Source organism: Schistocerca piceifrons, chromosome 4, assembly GCF_021461385.2.
Source record: "Schistocerca piceifrons isolate TAMUIC-IGC-003096 chromosome 4, iqSchPice1.1, whole genome shotgun sequence".
In the NCBI taxonomy this organism is placed as follows: domain Eukaryota; kingdom Metazoa; phylum Arthropoda; class Insecta; order Orthoptera; family Acrididae; genus Schistocerca; species Schistocerca piceifrons.
The window spans coordinates 520,189,639-520,207,456 of NC_060141.1; the positions used below are offsets into that span (position 1 = coordinate 520,189,639).

A 17,818-nucleotide genomic window follows, 5' to 3' on the forward strand; every position below is an offset into this window, starting at 1 on the left:
AGTCAGATTAAGTAGTGCGTAAGCCTATGGACCGATGACCTCAGCAATTCGGTCCCATAGTCCTTACCAAACTAAAACTTAACTCCTCCAGAACAGGCCATGAAGGCCCAACGGTACCGACCGGCCGCCGTGTCATCATTAGCCCACAGGCGTCCCTGGATGCGGATATGGAGGGGCATGTGGTCAGCACACCGCTCTCTCGGCCGTACGTCAGTTTCCGAGACCGGAGCCGCTTCTTCTCAATCAAGTAGCTTCTCAGTTTACCTCACAAGGGCTGAGTGCACCTCTCTTGCCAACAGCGCTCGGCAGACCGGATGGCCACCCATCCACGTGCTAGCCCAGCCCGACGGCGCTTAACTTCGGTGATCTGACGGGAACCGGTGTTACCACTGCGGCAAGGCCATTGGCCATAGTCCTTCCCACAAAGTTCCAATTTTTCCAAATGCCGCCAACCATTCTGACATTTATCACTAATATTATTGTTGAATATCATGGTGGCATACAGCTGCATTATTCAGTTTATCAAACGATGTAACTACTTAAGGGTGACTTTATTTTTTGCAAATTGATTCTATCGATGCCAGTCTCACTATTATTAAATCACTCGATCCCATCTTTGGTCGATATTTGCTCAATTCTCAGCTTCTGCTGGAGAGTTTGTTTTTCTTATTGTATTTATCCATTATATCTATGTCTTTAACCTACTGAATAGATATGAAAACATTCGGTATGCTTTTAGCAAAAAATATGTTGACTACAGAAAGCTAGACATCCAGGAATGTTTCATTTAACTGAAACAGAAATCGGATAAAAGTAACTATTATTCTGCAAAAGCAGAAAATGTAGAAAGGACCATCATCATTACGTGAGTAATTCTTATCATTTTGTCGTCACAAGCAAGATTGGTATTTCAGACGAAATCATTAACATTTCAACCCTACATCCTTCCGAATCAGTTTAGTGTATTCATCTCTTGGAGACTCTCTACTATTTTTACCCTCCACACTGCACTCCAATACTAAATTGATGATCCCTTGATGCCTCAGAGTATGCCCAGCCAACCGATAACTTCTTCTAGTCAAGTTGTGCCACAAATTTATCTTCTCTCCAATTCTATTCAATACCTCCTCATTAATTATTTGATATACCCATCTAATCTTCAGCATTCTTCGGTAGTACCACATTTCGAAAGCTTCTAATCTCTTCTTGTGTAAACTATCTATCGTCCACGTTTCACTTCCATTTATGGCTACCTTCACTCAGCAACGACTTCCTGACAATTCTGTAGCCGATGTTAACAAATTTATCTTCTTCAGAAACGCTTTCCTTGCCATTGCCAGTCTACATTTTATATCCTCTCTAATTCGGCCATCATCAGTTATTTTGCTCCCCAAATAGCAAAACTCATTTACTACTTTAAGCGTCTCAATTCCTAATCTAATTCCCGCAGAATCACCAGATTTAATTCGACTACATTCCATTATCCTTGTTTTGGACTTGTTGATGTTCATCTTATATCCTCCATTCCGTTCAGCTGCTGTTACAGGTCCTTTGCTGACAGAATTACAATGTCATCGACGAACCTCAAAGTTTTTATTTCTTCTCCATGGATTTTAATTCCTACTCCGAATCTTTCTTTTGTTTCCTTCACTGCTTGCTCAATATACAGATTGAATAACATCGGGGAGAGGCTACAACCCTGCCTCACTCCCTTCCCAACTACTGCTTTCCTTTTATGCCCTTCGACTCTTATAACTGCCATCTGGTTTCTGTACAAATTGTAAATAGCCTTTCGCTCCCTGTATTTTACCCCTGCCACCTTCAGATTTTGAAAGAGAGTCAACATTGTCAAAAGCTTTCTCTAAGTCTACAAATGCTAGAAACGTAGGTCTGACTTTCCTTAATCTATTTTCTAAGATAGGTCGTAGGGTCAGTATTGCCTCACGTGTTTCAACATTTCTTCGGAATCCAAACTGATCTTCCCCGAGGCCGGCTTCTACCAGTTTTTCCATTCGTCTGTAAAGAATTCGTGTTAGTATTTTGCAGCCGTGGTTTATTAAACTGATAGATCGGTAATTTTCACATCTGTCAACACCTGCTTTCTTTGGGATTGGAATTATTATATTCTTCTTGAAGTCTGAGGGAATTTTGCCCGTCTCACACATCTTGCTCACTATATGGTAGAGTTTTGTTAGGCCTTGCTCTCTCAAGGGTGTCAGTAGTTCTAATGAAATGTTGTTTACTCCCGGGGCCTTGTTTCGACTTAGGTCTTTCAGAGTCTGTCAAAGTCTTCACGCAGTATCATATCTCCTATTTCATCTTCATCTACATTCTCTTCCATTTCTACACTATTGTCCTCAAGAACATCTTTTTTGTATAAACCCTCCATATACTCCTTTCACCTTTCTGCTTTTCCTTCTTTGCTTAGAACTGGGTTTCCATCTGAGGTCTTGATACTCATGCAAGTGGTTCTCTTTTCTCCAAAAGTTTCTTTAATTTTCCTGTAGGCTTTATCTGTCTTACTCCTAGTGATATGTGCCTCTATATCCTTACATTTGTCCTCCAGCCATCCCTGCTCAGCCATTTTGCACTTTCTGTTGATCTCATTTTTGAGACGTTTGTATTCCTTTTTGCCTGATTCATTTACTGCATTTTTATATTTTCTCCTTTCATCAATTAAATTCAGTATCTCTTCTGTTACCCAAGGATTTCTATTAGCCCTTGTCTTTTTACCTATTTAGCCCTTGTCTTTTTACCTATTTGATCCTCTGCTATCTTCACTATTTCGTCTCTCAAATCTACCGATTCTTCTTCTATTGTATTTCTTGCCCCCATTCTTTTCAATTGTTCCCTAATGCTCTCCCTGAAGCACTCTACAACTTCTGGTTCTTTCAGTTTATCCATGTCCCATCTCCTCAAATTCCCACCTTTTTGGAGTTGCATCAGTTTTAATCTACAGTTCATAACCAATAGATTGTGGTCAGAGTCCACATGTGCCCCTGGAAAAATCTTACAATTTAAAACCTGGTTCCTGAATCTCTGTCTTACCATTATATAATCTACCTGAGACCTTCCAGTATCTCCAGGCTTCTTCCATGTATACAACCTTCTTTCATGATTCTTGAACCAAATGTTAGCTATGATTAAGTTATGCCCTGTGCAAAACTCTACCAGACCGCTTCCTCTTTCATTCCTTACTTCCAATTCATATTCACCTACTTCGTTTCCTTCTCTTCCTTTGCCTACTATCGAGCTCCAGTCACTAATGACTATTAAATTTTCGTCTCCCTTCACTATTTGAATAATTTCTTTTACCTCATCATACATTTCATCAATCTCTTCGTCATCTGCGGAGATGTTGGCATTTAAACTTGTACTACTGTGGTAAGCGAGAGCTTCGTTTCTATCTTGGCTTCAATAATGCGTTCACTATGCTGTTTGTAGTAGCTTACTTGCATTCCTATTTTCCTATTCATTATTAAAGCTACTCCTGCATTACCAATATTTTATTTTGTATTTATAACCCTGTAGTCACCTGACCAGAAGTCTTGTTCCTCCTGCCACCGAACTTCACTAATTCCCACTATATCTAACTTTAACCTATCTATTTCCCTTTTTAAATTTTCTAACCTACCTGCCCGAGTAAGGGACGGCTGTAATTTGCCCTTGCTTTCAGCCGTTCGCTGTACCAGCACAGCAAGGCCGTTTTGGTTAGCGTTACAAGGCCAGATCAGTCAATCATCCAGACTGTTGCCCCTGCAACTACTGAAAAGGCTGCTGCCCCTCTTCAGGAACCACACGTTTGTCTGGCCTCTCAACAGATACCCCTCCGTCGTGATTGCACCTACGGTACGGCTATCTGTATCGATGAGGCACGCAAGCCTCGCCACTAACGGCAAGTTCTATGGTTGCTATCCTCCAATTGCTTGTTTCTAACAGGACACAAATACACGTTGCTAACGTCTGCACTACGCGAAGAAGAAGAACTGCAGTGAGTGTATATAGCCTTTTGTTATGTTTAGCTGCTCAGTACCCCAAATAGCGACAAAGAACTGGCCCGATAGAGGAATCACAACAGAGATCTGTTACGTACCTGTATTGTCTACAACGGAGATCTGCTCCGTCTGTATTAATTTACTTGGTATGAAATTCTCAGTTGCCATCAATACTATTTATATGGAACTAAGCCATGGTCTACTCTTATTTAGTTAGTTAGAAAGCAATCGAGACAGCCTCTTAGCAAGGTTCCAGATAAATTTTTATCTGATTTTTTTTTAAATAGATATATTTTGATGATGTAAAATTGACTTGATGTCAGGTGAAGACATTATTTTAATATTTCATTCTAGCGTTGGGCTTGTGTTTCCAGTTCCATTTTAGAATGTCTTCAGATCTATAGTTGCACTAAAGTGTCTTATGAAGGCTGAGCACAGCGCATGTGACTGACACGGTGATGTGCAACTACGATGTATCTGAAGATGTTCTGAAATGGAACGAAACTACTAATTGTTGGAAACACGAATGCAACTATACACCGAAATAAAAATACTAAACTACCTTTTGGCGCTTATATTTGGTGGATTTAGATATTCGGGTATTTAGCCTCGCTAAACTGACTTTGCAGTCAGTAATGCCAGTATTGGTAATGATGCTCTCATACTTGCTCAGGACTGTTTGTAGCTAATGGGTCTAGTATGTTATCACGACCATTTACACTTCGTGTGAGTTCCTGAACTAACTGCTCAAAATACTTTCTGGATGATGCATTTAGCACAATTTCTGACGATGTTTCATGGTTACCACTGACTTTAAATATAAATTTTCGTCAACGAATAGAGGATTGCTTAATTTCACCGCCAACTGTAACTGTATGAGTCGGGTACCTATTCTAAATGTCTAAAATTTTCCTAGAACCTTTCAGCGACTATATCATCTGAGTAGGAGGTGAAGGGGCAAAAAAACAACCAATTTGTAATTCTGGCTGTCGTGTGTAACGTCTACCGACGCTAACAACAAGTACTTACTTCAATTTCATTAGAGTATAAACTACCTCTAACAGCAATAAACACACCTGTCAGAACAAGGCGAAAGGCAGACACGTTCCAGCAACCGACTTCAGACTTACACGGTGTCACTATGGAATTTCATCGTGGTGGTGGTGGTGGTGATTGGTTGTGGGAAGAGACCAAACAGCGAGGTCATCGGTCTCGTCCGATTAGGGAAGGATGGGGAAGGAAGACGGTCGTGCCCTTTCAGAGGAACCATCCCAGCATTTGCCTGGAGTGATTTAGGGAAATCACAGAAAACCTAAATCAGGATGGCCGGACGCGGGATTGAACCGTCGTCCTTCCGAATGCGAGTCCAGTGTCTAACCACTGCGCCACCTCGCTCGGTAAGGGCTGATGGTTTACCACTAGAATCTACGACGGCTTTTCGGAAAGTAAGGAACGATCGGTCGCGAAATGGAAACCGCAGTGAAAATCAGATGAAGCTTTGCACAGAAGTGTTGGGCCGTGTCTCCAGAATGCCCGTAGATAGCGTCACTTCTCTCTTCTCAGTTCTGAGCGCACAGTGAGCGCTTAAAGATGCCTGGGAAATATTGTCTCGCCCCAAGTATGGCTACCTGCCGAGAAATTTCGTCTGATTTCGTGCAACTTTACGTAACAGTTTCTTCTTCATGACAGTTCTCGGCCGCACACTGAAGAGATAGTGAGGACGCTCCTGCAGTGTGTTCGATGAGAAGTTTCTGATCAACCACTATACAGACAGGAGACGGCTTCCTCTGATTTTCATCTATGCTCAGATGATCTGACAGCTATGACGACAACGTTTTGGCCCAGGCAAAAAGCTGTAGTCCAGCACAGAGAATTGTCGGAAGAACAGGATGCTACCTTCTACGATTGGGGTATTAGAAAGTTGGTACAACGCTGCTACAGGTGTCGGAGTCTGAGCGGCGACTATATGGAGAAGTAACTGGAATTTGCAGCTAATAACACCATTTTTATTTTCACTGTAGTTTCCATGTCGCAACCGATAATTCCTTTCTTTCCGAATAGCCCTCGTATACTACCGAGTGACTATACCAGAATCCAGTGTCAGTTGAAAATTGCCTATCGACAACAAAAAATTGACTTTAGGTTGGTTGGTTTGTGGGATTGAAGAGACCAGACTACTAGGGCCAGAATCCAGTGTCAGTTGAAAATTGCCTATCTGCAACAAAAAATTGACTTTAGGTTGGTTGGTTTGTGGGATTGAAGAGACCAGACTACTAGGGCCATCGGTCCCTTTTTCCATGAACTTGAATCCCCCACAAGGAATAAAAACAAACAATGGAGATGAGAAAAGACGACACAGGACAAGAAAGACACAGACAGAGACCAGACAAAAGGAATTAAAACCAAACCGAGTGTGACAGTAGTTGGCCGACCATAGAAAAAAAAGCCAACCACCAAGAAACGCACTCAAAAAAAATGACTTTACCGAATTTAAATATTTAATATGCTGTCATGTTCTACTCACCGAGAGGTATAATCTTACGCTAGAAGTTTATCTCAATAAGACAAATATTACAGTTAACTGTGTGTTTTTGTTGAAGCAGGGTAACTGACAGCATGCAAATACCCGAACTAAATTCATACCATATTTAAGAATAGTTAGCGACTCCCAACAAACATTACACTTAATTTAAAACATTTATGAAACTTTTTCTCGGTGTCTTCCTTCAAAAAAATCATGATAAGAAACGAGTTTGCAGATTATTACTTTTCATAGCTCATGCAGTCAAACTTTATCAACTGTCACTATGTTTTAATTTATTAGTCGCTATACAGTTTGCTGACAGTTCCACATATACTCCTGATTTTACCTGCAAAATTATATCATTGTACGACGCACAGTTCAGGAGACATCACTTCATAAGCATTGAGACACATGAAAAACTAGCTTTTGGTTAAAATGAAACGCAAATTACCTAGAGAATATTCATCTTTGAAATGCCTGGGCTAGCAGGACAGAGCGGATTAGGTTGTGGAAAGGGGCCAAAATGAGTTCCTGTCAGTTGCACTCAAGACACGAATTTTATTTATCAACACTCAATATTACAACAAGGTTGCAAAACACTCAAAATTTTAATCGACCTCCTTTGATTGACTTTAGATCGGCTGAAGGCCACATTCAAAATCCAAGACAAGGCTTAGGCAAAATTGAAATACTAGGTTCTTCTGGACGTTTCACCCAAGAATATTTTCTAAATCTTCGATATAATCGGCTGAAAGCTTTAGCAATTTAATTTTAATGTAAATAGGCTGGAGGTCGCATATTAAGCAATAGGAGGAGTTTCAATCAAAAGGCAGAAGGCCTTATCTTAAAACATTTCATGCAAATTGGGCTGAAGGCTCTATTCAAAAGCGTAACAATCTTATGCCTTAAGGGCAAGAGAAGAAGATTAATTTAAGAGATATTAAAACTCTGCTGAATGCCGCTCACCAACAAATAATTTAACGGCTTAAGCCCTAGAAAGAAGAGTTTCAATTTTAAAGGGCAGAAGGGCGAATCTTAAAACATTTAATATAAAATAAAGAATAACAGTCTCATACCTTAAGGGCAATGCAATGACATTAATTTTAGAGATATTAATACTCGGTCGAAATTCACATATGTTTAACAGCTTAAGGCCTAGAAGGAGTTTCAATCTAAAAGGGACGGCCCAGTGGCCTAGCGGTTCTAAGCGCTTCAGTCTGGAACCGCGCGACCGCTACGGTCGCAGGTTCGAATCCTGCCTCGGGCATGGATGTGTGTGATGTCCTTAGGTTAGGTAGGTTTAAGTAGTTCTGAGTTTTGGCGGACTGATGACCTCAGAGGTTAAGTCCTATAGTGCTCAGAGCCATTTGAACCGTTTGAACAAACAATTAATGGCATGAACAAGAGCCATGCACGGCTCAACACCCCCCCCCCCCCCAAACTCAATGCCGGGGTGGGGGACTCATCCCCCAGGCTACCTGAATTTAACTTGGCTAAGGTGAACCCGGTACTGCTTACCAGAGCAGTTAACCTTCACCAACAGATTCACCAGGCCTAAAATACGTACAATGGTGCAAGGTGCCAGAAAAGGAGGAGTAAATTTACTTAGATGCCTGACACGCACCTGCCTACCGGGGAAATTACGTGCATAGACGTGATCTGCTGGCCTCCCTCTAAAGGTTCCCGAATTACGATTGTAACGCTCAGCTTGTTTATTAAGGGACCCTGAGTATATTACACCTAGCACAGTTCCAGTTTTCCTTGATGACTTGAGGACAAATATCCACCGGAATTAGATCTTGAATTCTCCACAAGTTCCAAATAGGGGAAATAACCAGATAAGAAAGGATCAAGGAGGTGGGAGTAGCTCTCAAAGCATCATGACTGGCGGTATTAAAGGCAAAATTATGCCAAGGAAGACTAGAGTCCCATTTACTAGGCGTTTTCTGTTGATAAATAATCAACGCGGATTTAAGATTTCGGTTAACTCTCGCTGCAAGGGATCCCTGCGGATAATACAGTGTAGTCGTGATATGCTTGACACCGTTCTGAAAACAGAACGCTTTGAAAGGAGCCGAAAGAAAGGCTGGAGCATTATCACTAACAAGTTGCTTAGATGGGCCAAAAACACTGAACACATTAGTTAAATGAGAAATAGTGGTAGTAACGGTGAGATTACGGCTCGGAAGGAGTCAAGTAAATTTGGAGAACGCATCGATAATAGCTAAAACACACCGATGACCTTTCTTAGTACGAGGCAAAGGTCCTAGATAACCAATATAAAGTCTGTGCATAGGGCAGGACTCACGCTCAGAACTCAACAAACCCTGTTGAAGAGCATTCTTGGGTTTAGCTACATTACACAAGAGACTTGGGATACCATCTCTCTCACATCCCGGTCCATGGAGGCCCAAGTTAAGTGCTCCTTGATTTTTTGGAAAGTCTTTTAAGCTCCTAAGTGTCTTCCCACCAACGAATCATGAAAGTAACGAAAGACGGGGTGCACCAAAGGTACTGGCAAACAGATCTTGCACTCCTCAGCATCCACCACTCTCTTACAGAGAATACCACTCTTAACAACGTACTCATCTGACAACTCTCCAGCCAACAGGCGTTGCTTAATCGGGCCCCACATAGGATCCCGGTCCTGATGCTGAGCGAAATCATCGAACAAGTGGGAATTTCACCCAACACAATACAATTAAGTCTGTCTATCTCCCGGGTTCCCTCACTAGAAGTCGATTCGGCGAACATCCGGCTGAGGACATCCGCAAGGATATTTCAGAGCCTCTCACGTGTTTGACTTCACACTGAAAAACCTAAATGCGTACCGCCCAGCTGGAATTGCGGCCAGTTTTATGTGGCCTTGCCAACACCCAGCTCAAAGCCTGATTGTCAGTTTCTAGTTGAAAAACCCGAAGTTCAAGGTAGAAGCGGTACTCCTCCAATACGAAAAAAAACGGCCAACGCCTCGCACTCATAGACGGAGTACTTAAGTTCGGCACCAGTTAACCGACGAGACGTGTAAGCTAATGGTTGCCTCTGCCCTTCGAACTTCTGGAGGAAAACAGCTGAAATACCAGCATTAGATACGTTAGTTTAGACAATAAACCTTTTATTAAAGTCTGGTACTCCGAGAACCGGCTGCCTTAAAGTGCTCGAACGTAGCTTCGTGGGCGGGTTGCCCTTCCGGCGCAATTCGTTCAAGGGTGCTGCCAGCTGAGCAAAATTTAGGACAAAACGCCTAAAGTAGTTCGCCATGCCTATGAACCTAGCAATTCCTCCCATGTCAGTAGGCGGAGGCAAAGCGCGTAAGGCCTTGGTGCACTCTTGGTCGATGCGAACACTCTGACCCGACATTATGTGACCTAAGAAGGAGACCTGCTGCCTGGCTAACGTCATCTTACTAGGTTTAACAGCCAACCCGGCTCCCTGTAATCTCACAAGAACTTGATGGATATGATCCATATGGTCCTGAAACGAACGACTATAGATAACTAAGACGTCCAAATAATTATACACACAAACTAACTTAGATTCGCCAAGAATATTATCCAGCAAACGAGTGAGAACAGCCGCACCTGTCGCTAGACCAAAGAGAACTCCGTTAAACTCAAACAAATTCCAATCAGTACAAAATGCGGTAACATGTTTACACTCTTCAGTTAATGGAATCTGATAGTAAGCCTGATTCAAATCAAGAATAGTAAACCAATTAGCGCCAGAAAACCAAGTGAAAGAATTATGCAGATCAGGCAGGGGCACCAATTCGAGGACAATCTTAGCGTTCAAACGGCGGTAGTCAACCACAGGTCTAAAATCGCTCCCCTGATCCTTAGGAACAACGAATGTGTGGGAAGCATAAGCAGATGTAGAAGGCTTAATCACTCCTTGTTGGAGCATTTGATATTTTTTAGCCTTGATTATCTTCAACTTAGGGGGTGAGAGGCGATATGGGGACTGCCTGACCGGAATATCGTCGAATACACGGATAATTAAGAACATTGCTTACCCTCAAGTTGTTACTAAGAAGCTGAGGAAAACCGTGTAACAGATCCCGTAATTGAGAAGCCTGATGCGGCGGGAGATAGGTAAGATCAAACTCATTAGTCACCGCCTCAACGGCCAATGTGCCGACATTCCGATGCACAATACGTTTAGCTCACTCACAGAAACCTCTTCAGGAGCGAACTTCAAGATAAAAGTGTGCCCAGAATAATCCAAGACTAACCCATTCTTATCGATGAAATCACACCCCAAAATCAGATCAACTGGCAGTTCCTTAACCAAAGCTAACGACATAGACCAGGAAAAATCCCCCACCGAAACACTCCCTCGGACCCAACCGTGCAAAGGCAACACTTGGCCATTGGCCACCCGACATCTCTGCACCGGAGAAGGAACCGACCGAAGTTTCGTAAGATGCCCAAATTCCAAAATCCACTCGAAGCTCAATAATGAAAAGGAGCTACCAGAATCCAAAAGAGCACAAATCGGTTCGCCAAGTACTCGGGAACAAACGTAAGGCAAGGGCGCTGATGAGGGAGCGACAACACGGGTACGTCAGCGTCTAAAGGCTCGATCCCGAGGTCGCTGCCCAGCCCGGCGTCATTTATCGGCTCTGGGTGCGCGAAACTGAACGCAAGAGCGTACCAAATGAGCCGTACTGCCGCATCAGAAACAACGCCGGGGTTCCCTTCTAATGACTTCAGCGGATGTAGAGATTTGGGAACCAGCACCGACGCCGTCCTGCTTAACCACGTGACGTACATCGTTCCCAAGTGTCAGTGGCGATACTGCTACAACAGCGTTACGGAGCTCTTCTCAGGTTGAAGGCTGCTTATGGAAGATAAAATGCGACTTATCCGCAGCGCACATTCCCCTAAGAGCTATAGACTCAAATTCTTGTTCAGGCAAATCAATCAACAAGGCCAAAGATTCCGTCTGAACTGTATCGACATACTGATGTAACTACTCCTTATCGCGCTGCACTTCCCAAATGTAATGACACTCAAGCTGTTCTCGAACTCTGGTGGTCAACCTCTGCCTAATCCCGAGCTCCCTCAATTGCTGTAAGGAAAACCCTTCTGCCATGGCTCGCGGGAGGAGGTTCTGCAACTCACCTCTAGCCAGCGGGTACAACAGTGACAAAATTACATCTACATCTACATCTACATTCATACTCCGCAAGCCACCCACCGGTGTGTGGCGGAGGGCACTTTACGTGCCACTGTCATTACCTCCCTTTCCTGTTCCACTCGCGTATGGTTCGCGGGAAGAACGACTGCCGGATAGCCTCCGTGCGCGCTCGAATCTCTCTAATTTTACATTCGTGATCTCCTCTGGAGGTATAAGTAGTGGGAAGGAATATATTCGATGCCTCATCCAGAAACGCACCCTCTCGAAACCTGGACAGCAAGCTACACCGCGATGCAGAGCGCCTCTCTTGCAGAGTCTACCACTTGAGCTTGCTAAACACCTCCGTAACGCTATCACGCTTACCAAATAACCCAGTGTCGAAACGCGCCGCTCTTCTTTTGATCTTCTCTATCTCCTCTGTCAACCCGATCTGGTACGGATCCCACACTGATGAGCAATACTCAAGTATAGGTCGAACGAGTGTTTTTTAAGCCACCTCCTTCGATGATGGACTACATTTTCTAACGACTCTCACAATGAATCTCAACCCGGTACTCGCCTTACCAACAATTAATTTTATATGATCATTCCAATTCAAATCGTTCCGCACGCATACTCCCAGATATTTTACAGAAGTAACTGTTACCAGTGTTTGTTCCGCTATCATATAATCATACAATAAATGATCCTTTTTTCTATGTATTCGCAATACATTACATTTGTATATGTTAAGGTTCAGTTGCCACTCCCTGCACCAAGTGCCTATCCGATGCAGATCTTCCTGCATTTCGCTACAATTTTCTAATGCTGCAACTTCTCTGTATACTACAGCATCATCCGCGAAAAGCCGCATGGGACTTCCGACACTATCTACTAGGTCATTTATATATATTGTGAAAAGCAATGGTCCCATAACACTCCTCTGTGGCACGCCAGAGGTTACTTTAACGTCTGTAGACGTCTCTCCATTGAGAATAACATGCTGTGTTCTGTTTGCCAAAAACTCTTTAATCCAGCCACACAGCTGGTCTGATATTCCGTAGGCTCTTACTTTGTTTATCAGGCGACAGTGCGGAACTGTATCGAACGCCTTCCGGAAGTCAAGGAAAATAGCATCTATCTGGGAGCCTGTATCTAATATTAGATTACTTGGTGCGGAACGCGAAAGCCAGCCGCGTGTTGTTCAAGGCGAACCAACAACCACAATAATTTCTCGATCTGTTCAAGTCGCTCCATAACTAATTCAGTAATATCTCGGAAGAAATACGCCAGAGGATTAGGCAACTTGGTAAATACTGCGTCTAACTTGACAGCGGATGTAACAGTACCACCCCCGGGCAGGCTCTCGCCCTGTCCCTGACACAGCAAGCCCCGCTCTTCAATCCTCTTCCCATCCAACTCTAAACACGCAAGCTCAAACTGTAATGCGCTAACCATCGCTCCCAATTCAACTGCTAGTTTTTTATGAGGATCTTCCAAGGCTAATACGCCAAAATCCACTATCTGATTAGCTAAATGCATTAACTGCGTCCGCACCCTATCTAGCTGACTGTCACTAGGTTGGGTTCCTTCCAAAACACAAATAGTGTTCGCAAGGCCTCTAACAGCCTTAAACAAAAATTCAGTGGCTGCTCTGTCTCACCCACCACCACCGCCGTGACGTCAACCGGATGAAGAACGGTAGCGCGCAATCTAGCCGCTAAATCCGGAACACTGCCCTCAATAGGTTGGCGCCTTATTGCCAACTAGTAAACTAGATGGTCCTTCCTGAGCAGGCCGATCCATGGACACTGTCTGATCGCCATTAGAAAACACCTGAAACAATCATCCACGAAAAGAATACGGTGCCACAGAACAGAAACAAGGATGAACCAGAAAGTAACCACCCTCTGCCAGCAGTGAAACTCCTGGGATAGCAGGACAGAGCGGATTAGGTTGTGGAAAGGGGCCAAAATGAGTTCCTGTCAGTTGCACTTAACATACAATCTTTATTTATCAATACACAATATAACAACATGGATGAAAAACACTCAAAACTCCTTTGATTTACTTTAGATCGGCTGAAGGCCACATTCAAAATCCATGACACAAGGCTTAAGCAAAATTGAAATACAAGGTTCTTCTGGATGTTTCACCCAAGAATATTTTCTAAATCTTCAATCGAAACGGGTGAAAGCCTTAGCAATTTAATTTTAATGGAACTAGGCAGGAGGTCGCATATTAAGCAATAACAGGAGTTTCAATCAAAAGGTAGAAGGCCTTATCTTAAAACATTTCATGCAAATTGGGCTGAAGGCCCTATTCAAAAGCGTAACAATCTTATGCCTTAAGGGCAAGAGAAGAAAATTAATTTAAGAGATATTAAAACTCTGCTGAATGCCGCTCACCAACAAATAATTTAACGGCTTAAGCCCTAGAAAGAAGAGTTTCAATTTTATAGGGCAGAAGGCCGTATCTTAAAACATTTAATATAAAATAAAGAATAACAATCTCATACCTTAAGGGCAAGACAAGCAGATATTAATACTCGGCTGAAATCCACATATCGACAAAATATGTTTAACAGCTAAAGGCCTAGAAGGAGTTCCAATTTAAAAGGCAGAAGGCCTTATCTCAAAACCTCTTCAGTAAAATTAGGATGAAGGCCCCATATAAATATATAACAATCCCATTCATTAAGGGCAAGACAAGAACATTAGTTTAAGAGATATCGATGTTCGGCTGAAAGCCACACGTCAACCAAACAGGGAAATTACTACATAACACACAAGGAATGGCGCTCGGAAGTTTCAAAGGGTCGGCCTGGGATTGTAACACTAACGCCAGTTTAGGTGAGACAGGCAGCCTGTTCAACGGCTTCTTATTTTGCAGGCAACCCCACCGACAGACAGCCGACCGATCAATCAATCAAATCAGTTCCGCTCCACGCAACCAGCAAAACGACCACGAGATTTCAATACACGACACACGAAATATTGGCTCCCACAACGACCAACAACACCTCAGCTGTCGAACTACACACCACGCTGGACAGCAACAACATGACGGGGAAAATACACGGCCTAAAATTACGTCAACGACCAGGGCATGTAACCGGAATGTCAACGACCACAAGGCAGAAGATACCGCTGGTTAACTTCCATAACAGGGAATAAATTAAGTTAAATTTCGCAGGAAGACGGCTGGAATCTTAGCCGACTTAAATACACGTACGTTGTTGCTCGCGGGAATGTTCCAAAAGCGACAACCAGGATCAAACAATTAAGGCTCGATTGTAAGTTAAGTGAGGACACAGCTTTCGTGTCCAAGATCGGTGGGCGACGAACTTCGCAGCACTCGCAAGCAGCACCTCACCCTCCCACCACGCGTGCACGCCGCCAGAGGCTGCAGCCCGACTCCGCGCGACGGGGGCTTGCATGCTGCACCACACCAATCGGCCGACTGGGCTGCTGGTCCGTCCGTGGCTGCTGCTCCCACTCACTGACTACCCGACACACGACGACCCAGAAAATACTATCGGTCGCTCCAGAGATGATACGACAGTGTGGTTATCGATACGCGCCGCTGTTGCCACTCAGAGGCAAGCAAGGCAGGAAGTTAGTGACGCCAGTAAATGGAATAAGATAATGAGGCGGCACTACCGCAATAGAAGATGACAAACAATTAATGAGATGAACAAGTGCCAAGCATGGCTCAATCTTGTTTTTCATAATAAGAGCACTTACCGGCTTTCAATAAATCCTAAGCATAATTTCAAACCTTTTCTAACGTTATTAGCACTTACATGCTTAAAGTCAAATACTTAATGCACTTACTGATTTGTAACCAGAGGTGTGAAGCTTTTTTATATATGTGAGTTCCATTCATTAAGGAATCGTTGTTTAGTGGTTCTATTATAGATACTGTCGTCTCTTCAGACAGTTCGAGGCCAATCATTAATGAGTTTTTGGACCTCACTCTTTAAACGTGGCAGTGGTATTCCTATATTCTGTCCAAACTCATTGTACTCCTTGTCCACAACTGGACAAATTAAAATAGCTGTACAGAGAATTTTATAAGAATAGTGGTGAAAACCGCAACCTGATCCGAGTAGTAAAGCACGAGATATTCAAGTTTTGAAGCTGCTGATTTGCTCGAAGTTCACGAGTGGCGGAAGTGAGCCATATCCGCTATTGTTGCGTAGTGGCGCGGTCGCCGATGGTGGCCGCCAAAAACCAAAGTCACTGGGACGCAGGTGAAGACACGGCGTTGGGAAAGTTTCGAAGTCTGACAGATGGACATGAACTATGTCCCAAACAAAAATACTAAGTAGTTTGCAGCAGCGGACACCCATTCTTTCCAATAGGATGAAAGAGTCAGCAGTATGGTAAAAGTAGGACATGATAGAGTTACGAACTCTAATAGAGCTGCTGACGGAAAGTATTTTAACATCAAAAACATTCACAGTTCTGAAAGCTGATGACGTAACATCATCGTCGCCCGTGATGGGCAGCAGCAGGGAGGACGCATCTTTCTTTAGGAGGAGGTGGTTGGAGCCGGTATTGGTTGGTCATGATGTGAGCCGCAACTCCACATTTATGGTAATCTACGCTTTGTCCTTGCCCATATTATGTGGATAATGTATCTGGAAGTCAAGTCGCATAGGAACTGAATTCTTTTGGGGATTATAAGCATATCTTGATTTGTGATAAATTCTCAGACTTAGACGATGCCAGACAATGCGAAAAGCTTTGCCAGTTGTGATTACTACAATTCATGTATGTAAGTTGAGTGCTTTTACTGTTCCAATGTTTACTGTTTCGTTGTTACGACTTTATCGTCGCTAATGACCATTTTGTTGTGACTTTATCGTCGCTGATGACTATTTGTTTGCGACGGACATAGGATTCCGTTATTTTCCCTGTTAAGAAATTGCCAGCCAGGATTTGCTAAATTATCCTGGTGCTGTGGTTGCAAGACCAGCGTGGCTGGCACAGGCTTCAAAGCATAGTAGAATTATGGCAGATTAGTATTATGCATTCTAGTGCAAATAGCTTTCGCTTTTGCGGCGGATTGCTAACCGACGAGGTCCGGGTTCGATTTCCATCCAGGTTGGAGATTTTTTCCACTTGGGTTGTTGTATTGGGTGTTGTATTGTCCTTACGTTCGTATCGTCATGATTGAAATTCCGTTGTTGAGATGGCCACATTAGCACGTCTCGTAATCCAATTATTTTAAAAAAGGAACACTTTCTCTTGCATATCGGAAATTTTTGGTGCGAGAGTAGGAAGTTAAGTTTGCAAGAGCACTGTGAATTCTGAACGAAGCATTTGTAACACTTTGTGCAGCTGCTGTAACAAATGAACACCTACGAAATTTCAGGACACTGGGCCTCGACAATATATGAAACTTCCATCAAATTTGCCTGTGATTCATTTACGGGCTTACCAACTTTCCCAGAGTATAATTTTGTAGCACATTCGTTCGCAGAGTTCATATGCTGGTGCATAACGTGCTGGTTGCTGTCCTGCAAATAAGATATGGATGGGTAAGTTTGACAGATGGAGAATGCGCGGTTGGCCTCCGAAAATACGGAATAAAACAGGTAGGTCTGTTGTTCACCAGATCCACGCATTCCTGTTAGATAACCGCTTTCTGATGCTGGCAGTTTACGAAAGGTAAGTTGCTGGTTAGCGTTTGGAATGTATTTTCTTTCCTTTGATACTAAAAATGTAGCAAGTCAAATTACGTAAAATACGAGATGCATATGAGAAGAGGTTACAACATGGTGTATGGACATCCGGGAAACAGCTTGGATATTGATGAATAAAAATTGAAATACTATTTCCAACTAGTGCATTGTGATATTGAAACAATGTGTGACATTGCTGAGGAAGTAGTGATAAAGGTTTAAAACAGAGTTGAGTGAGTGGGAAACAACAATGAGCAGTAGCAGCCGGAAGAGAAAAAGGCATCCTTGTTATGGAAAGGAAGTGAGAGTGTAGAAGCGTGTCGGGCACTTTGGCCAAAGCAGATAGCGTCGCCGGACGAAGCCACCTGGTCTGTGGCGTCGGGTGGTCCAAGTCTGCCAAACGACGAATTGTCGGCACCAGCTGACAGTGGTGGGGGCCATCATGGCAGCCGGTTCCACGCCACAGTTGACGACGAGGTGCTGACCACA

General features: G+C 43.3%; 1 pseudogene; it reads right to left on the bottom strand.

Annotated features, from left to right (window-relative positions):
- Positions 1-290: 290 nt before the first annotated feature.
- On the bottom strand, positions 291-408 carry LOC124797005 (annotated as a pseudogene).
- Positions 409-17,818: the final 17,410 nt, after the last annotated feature.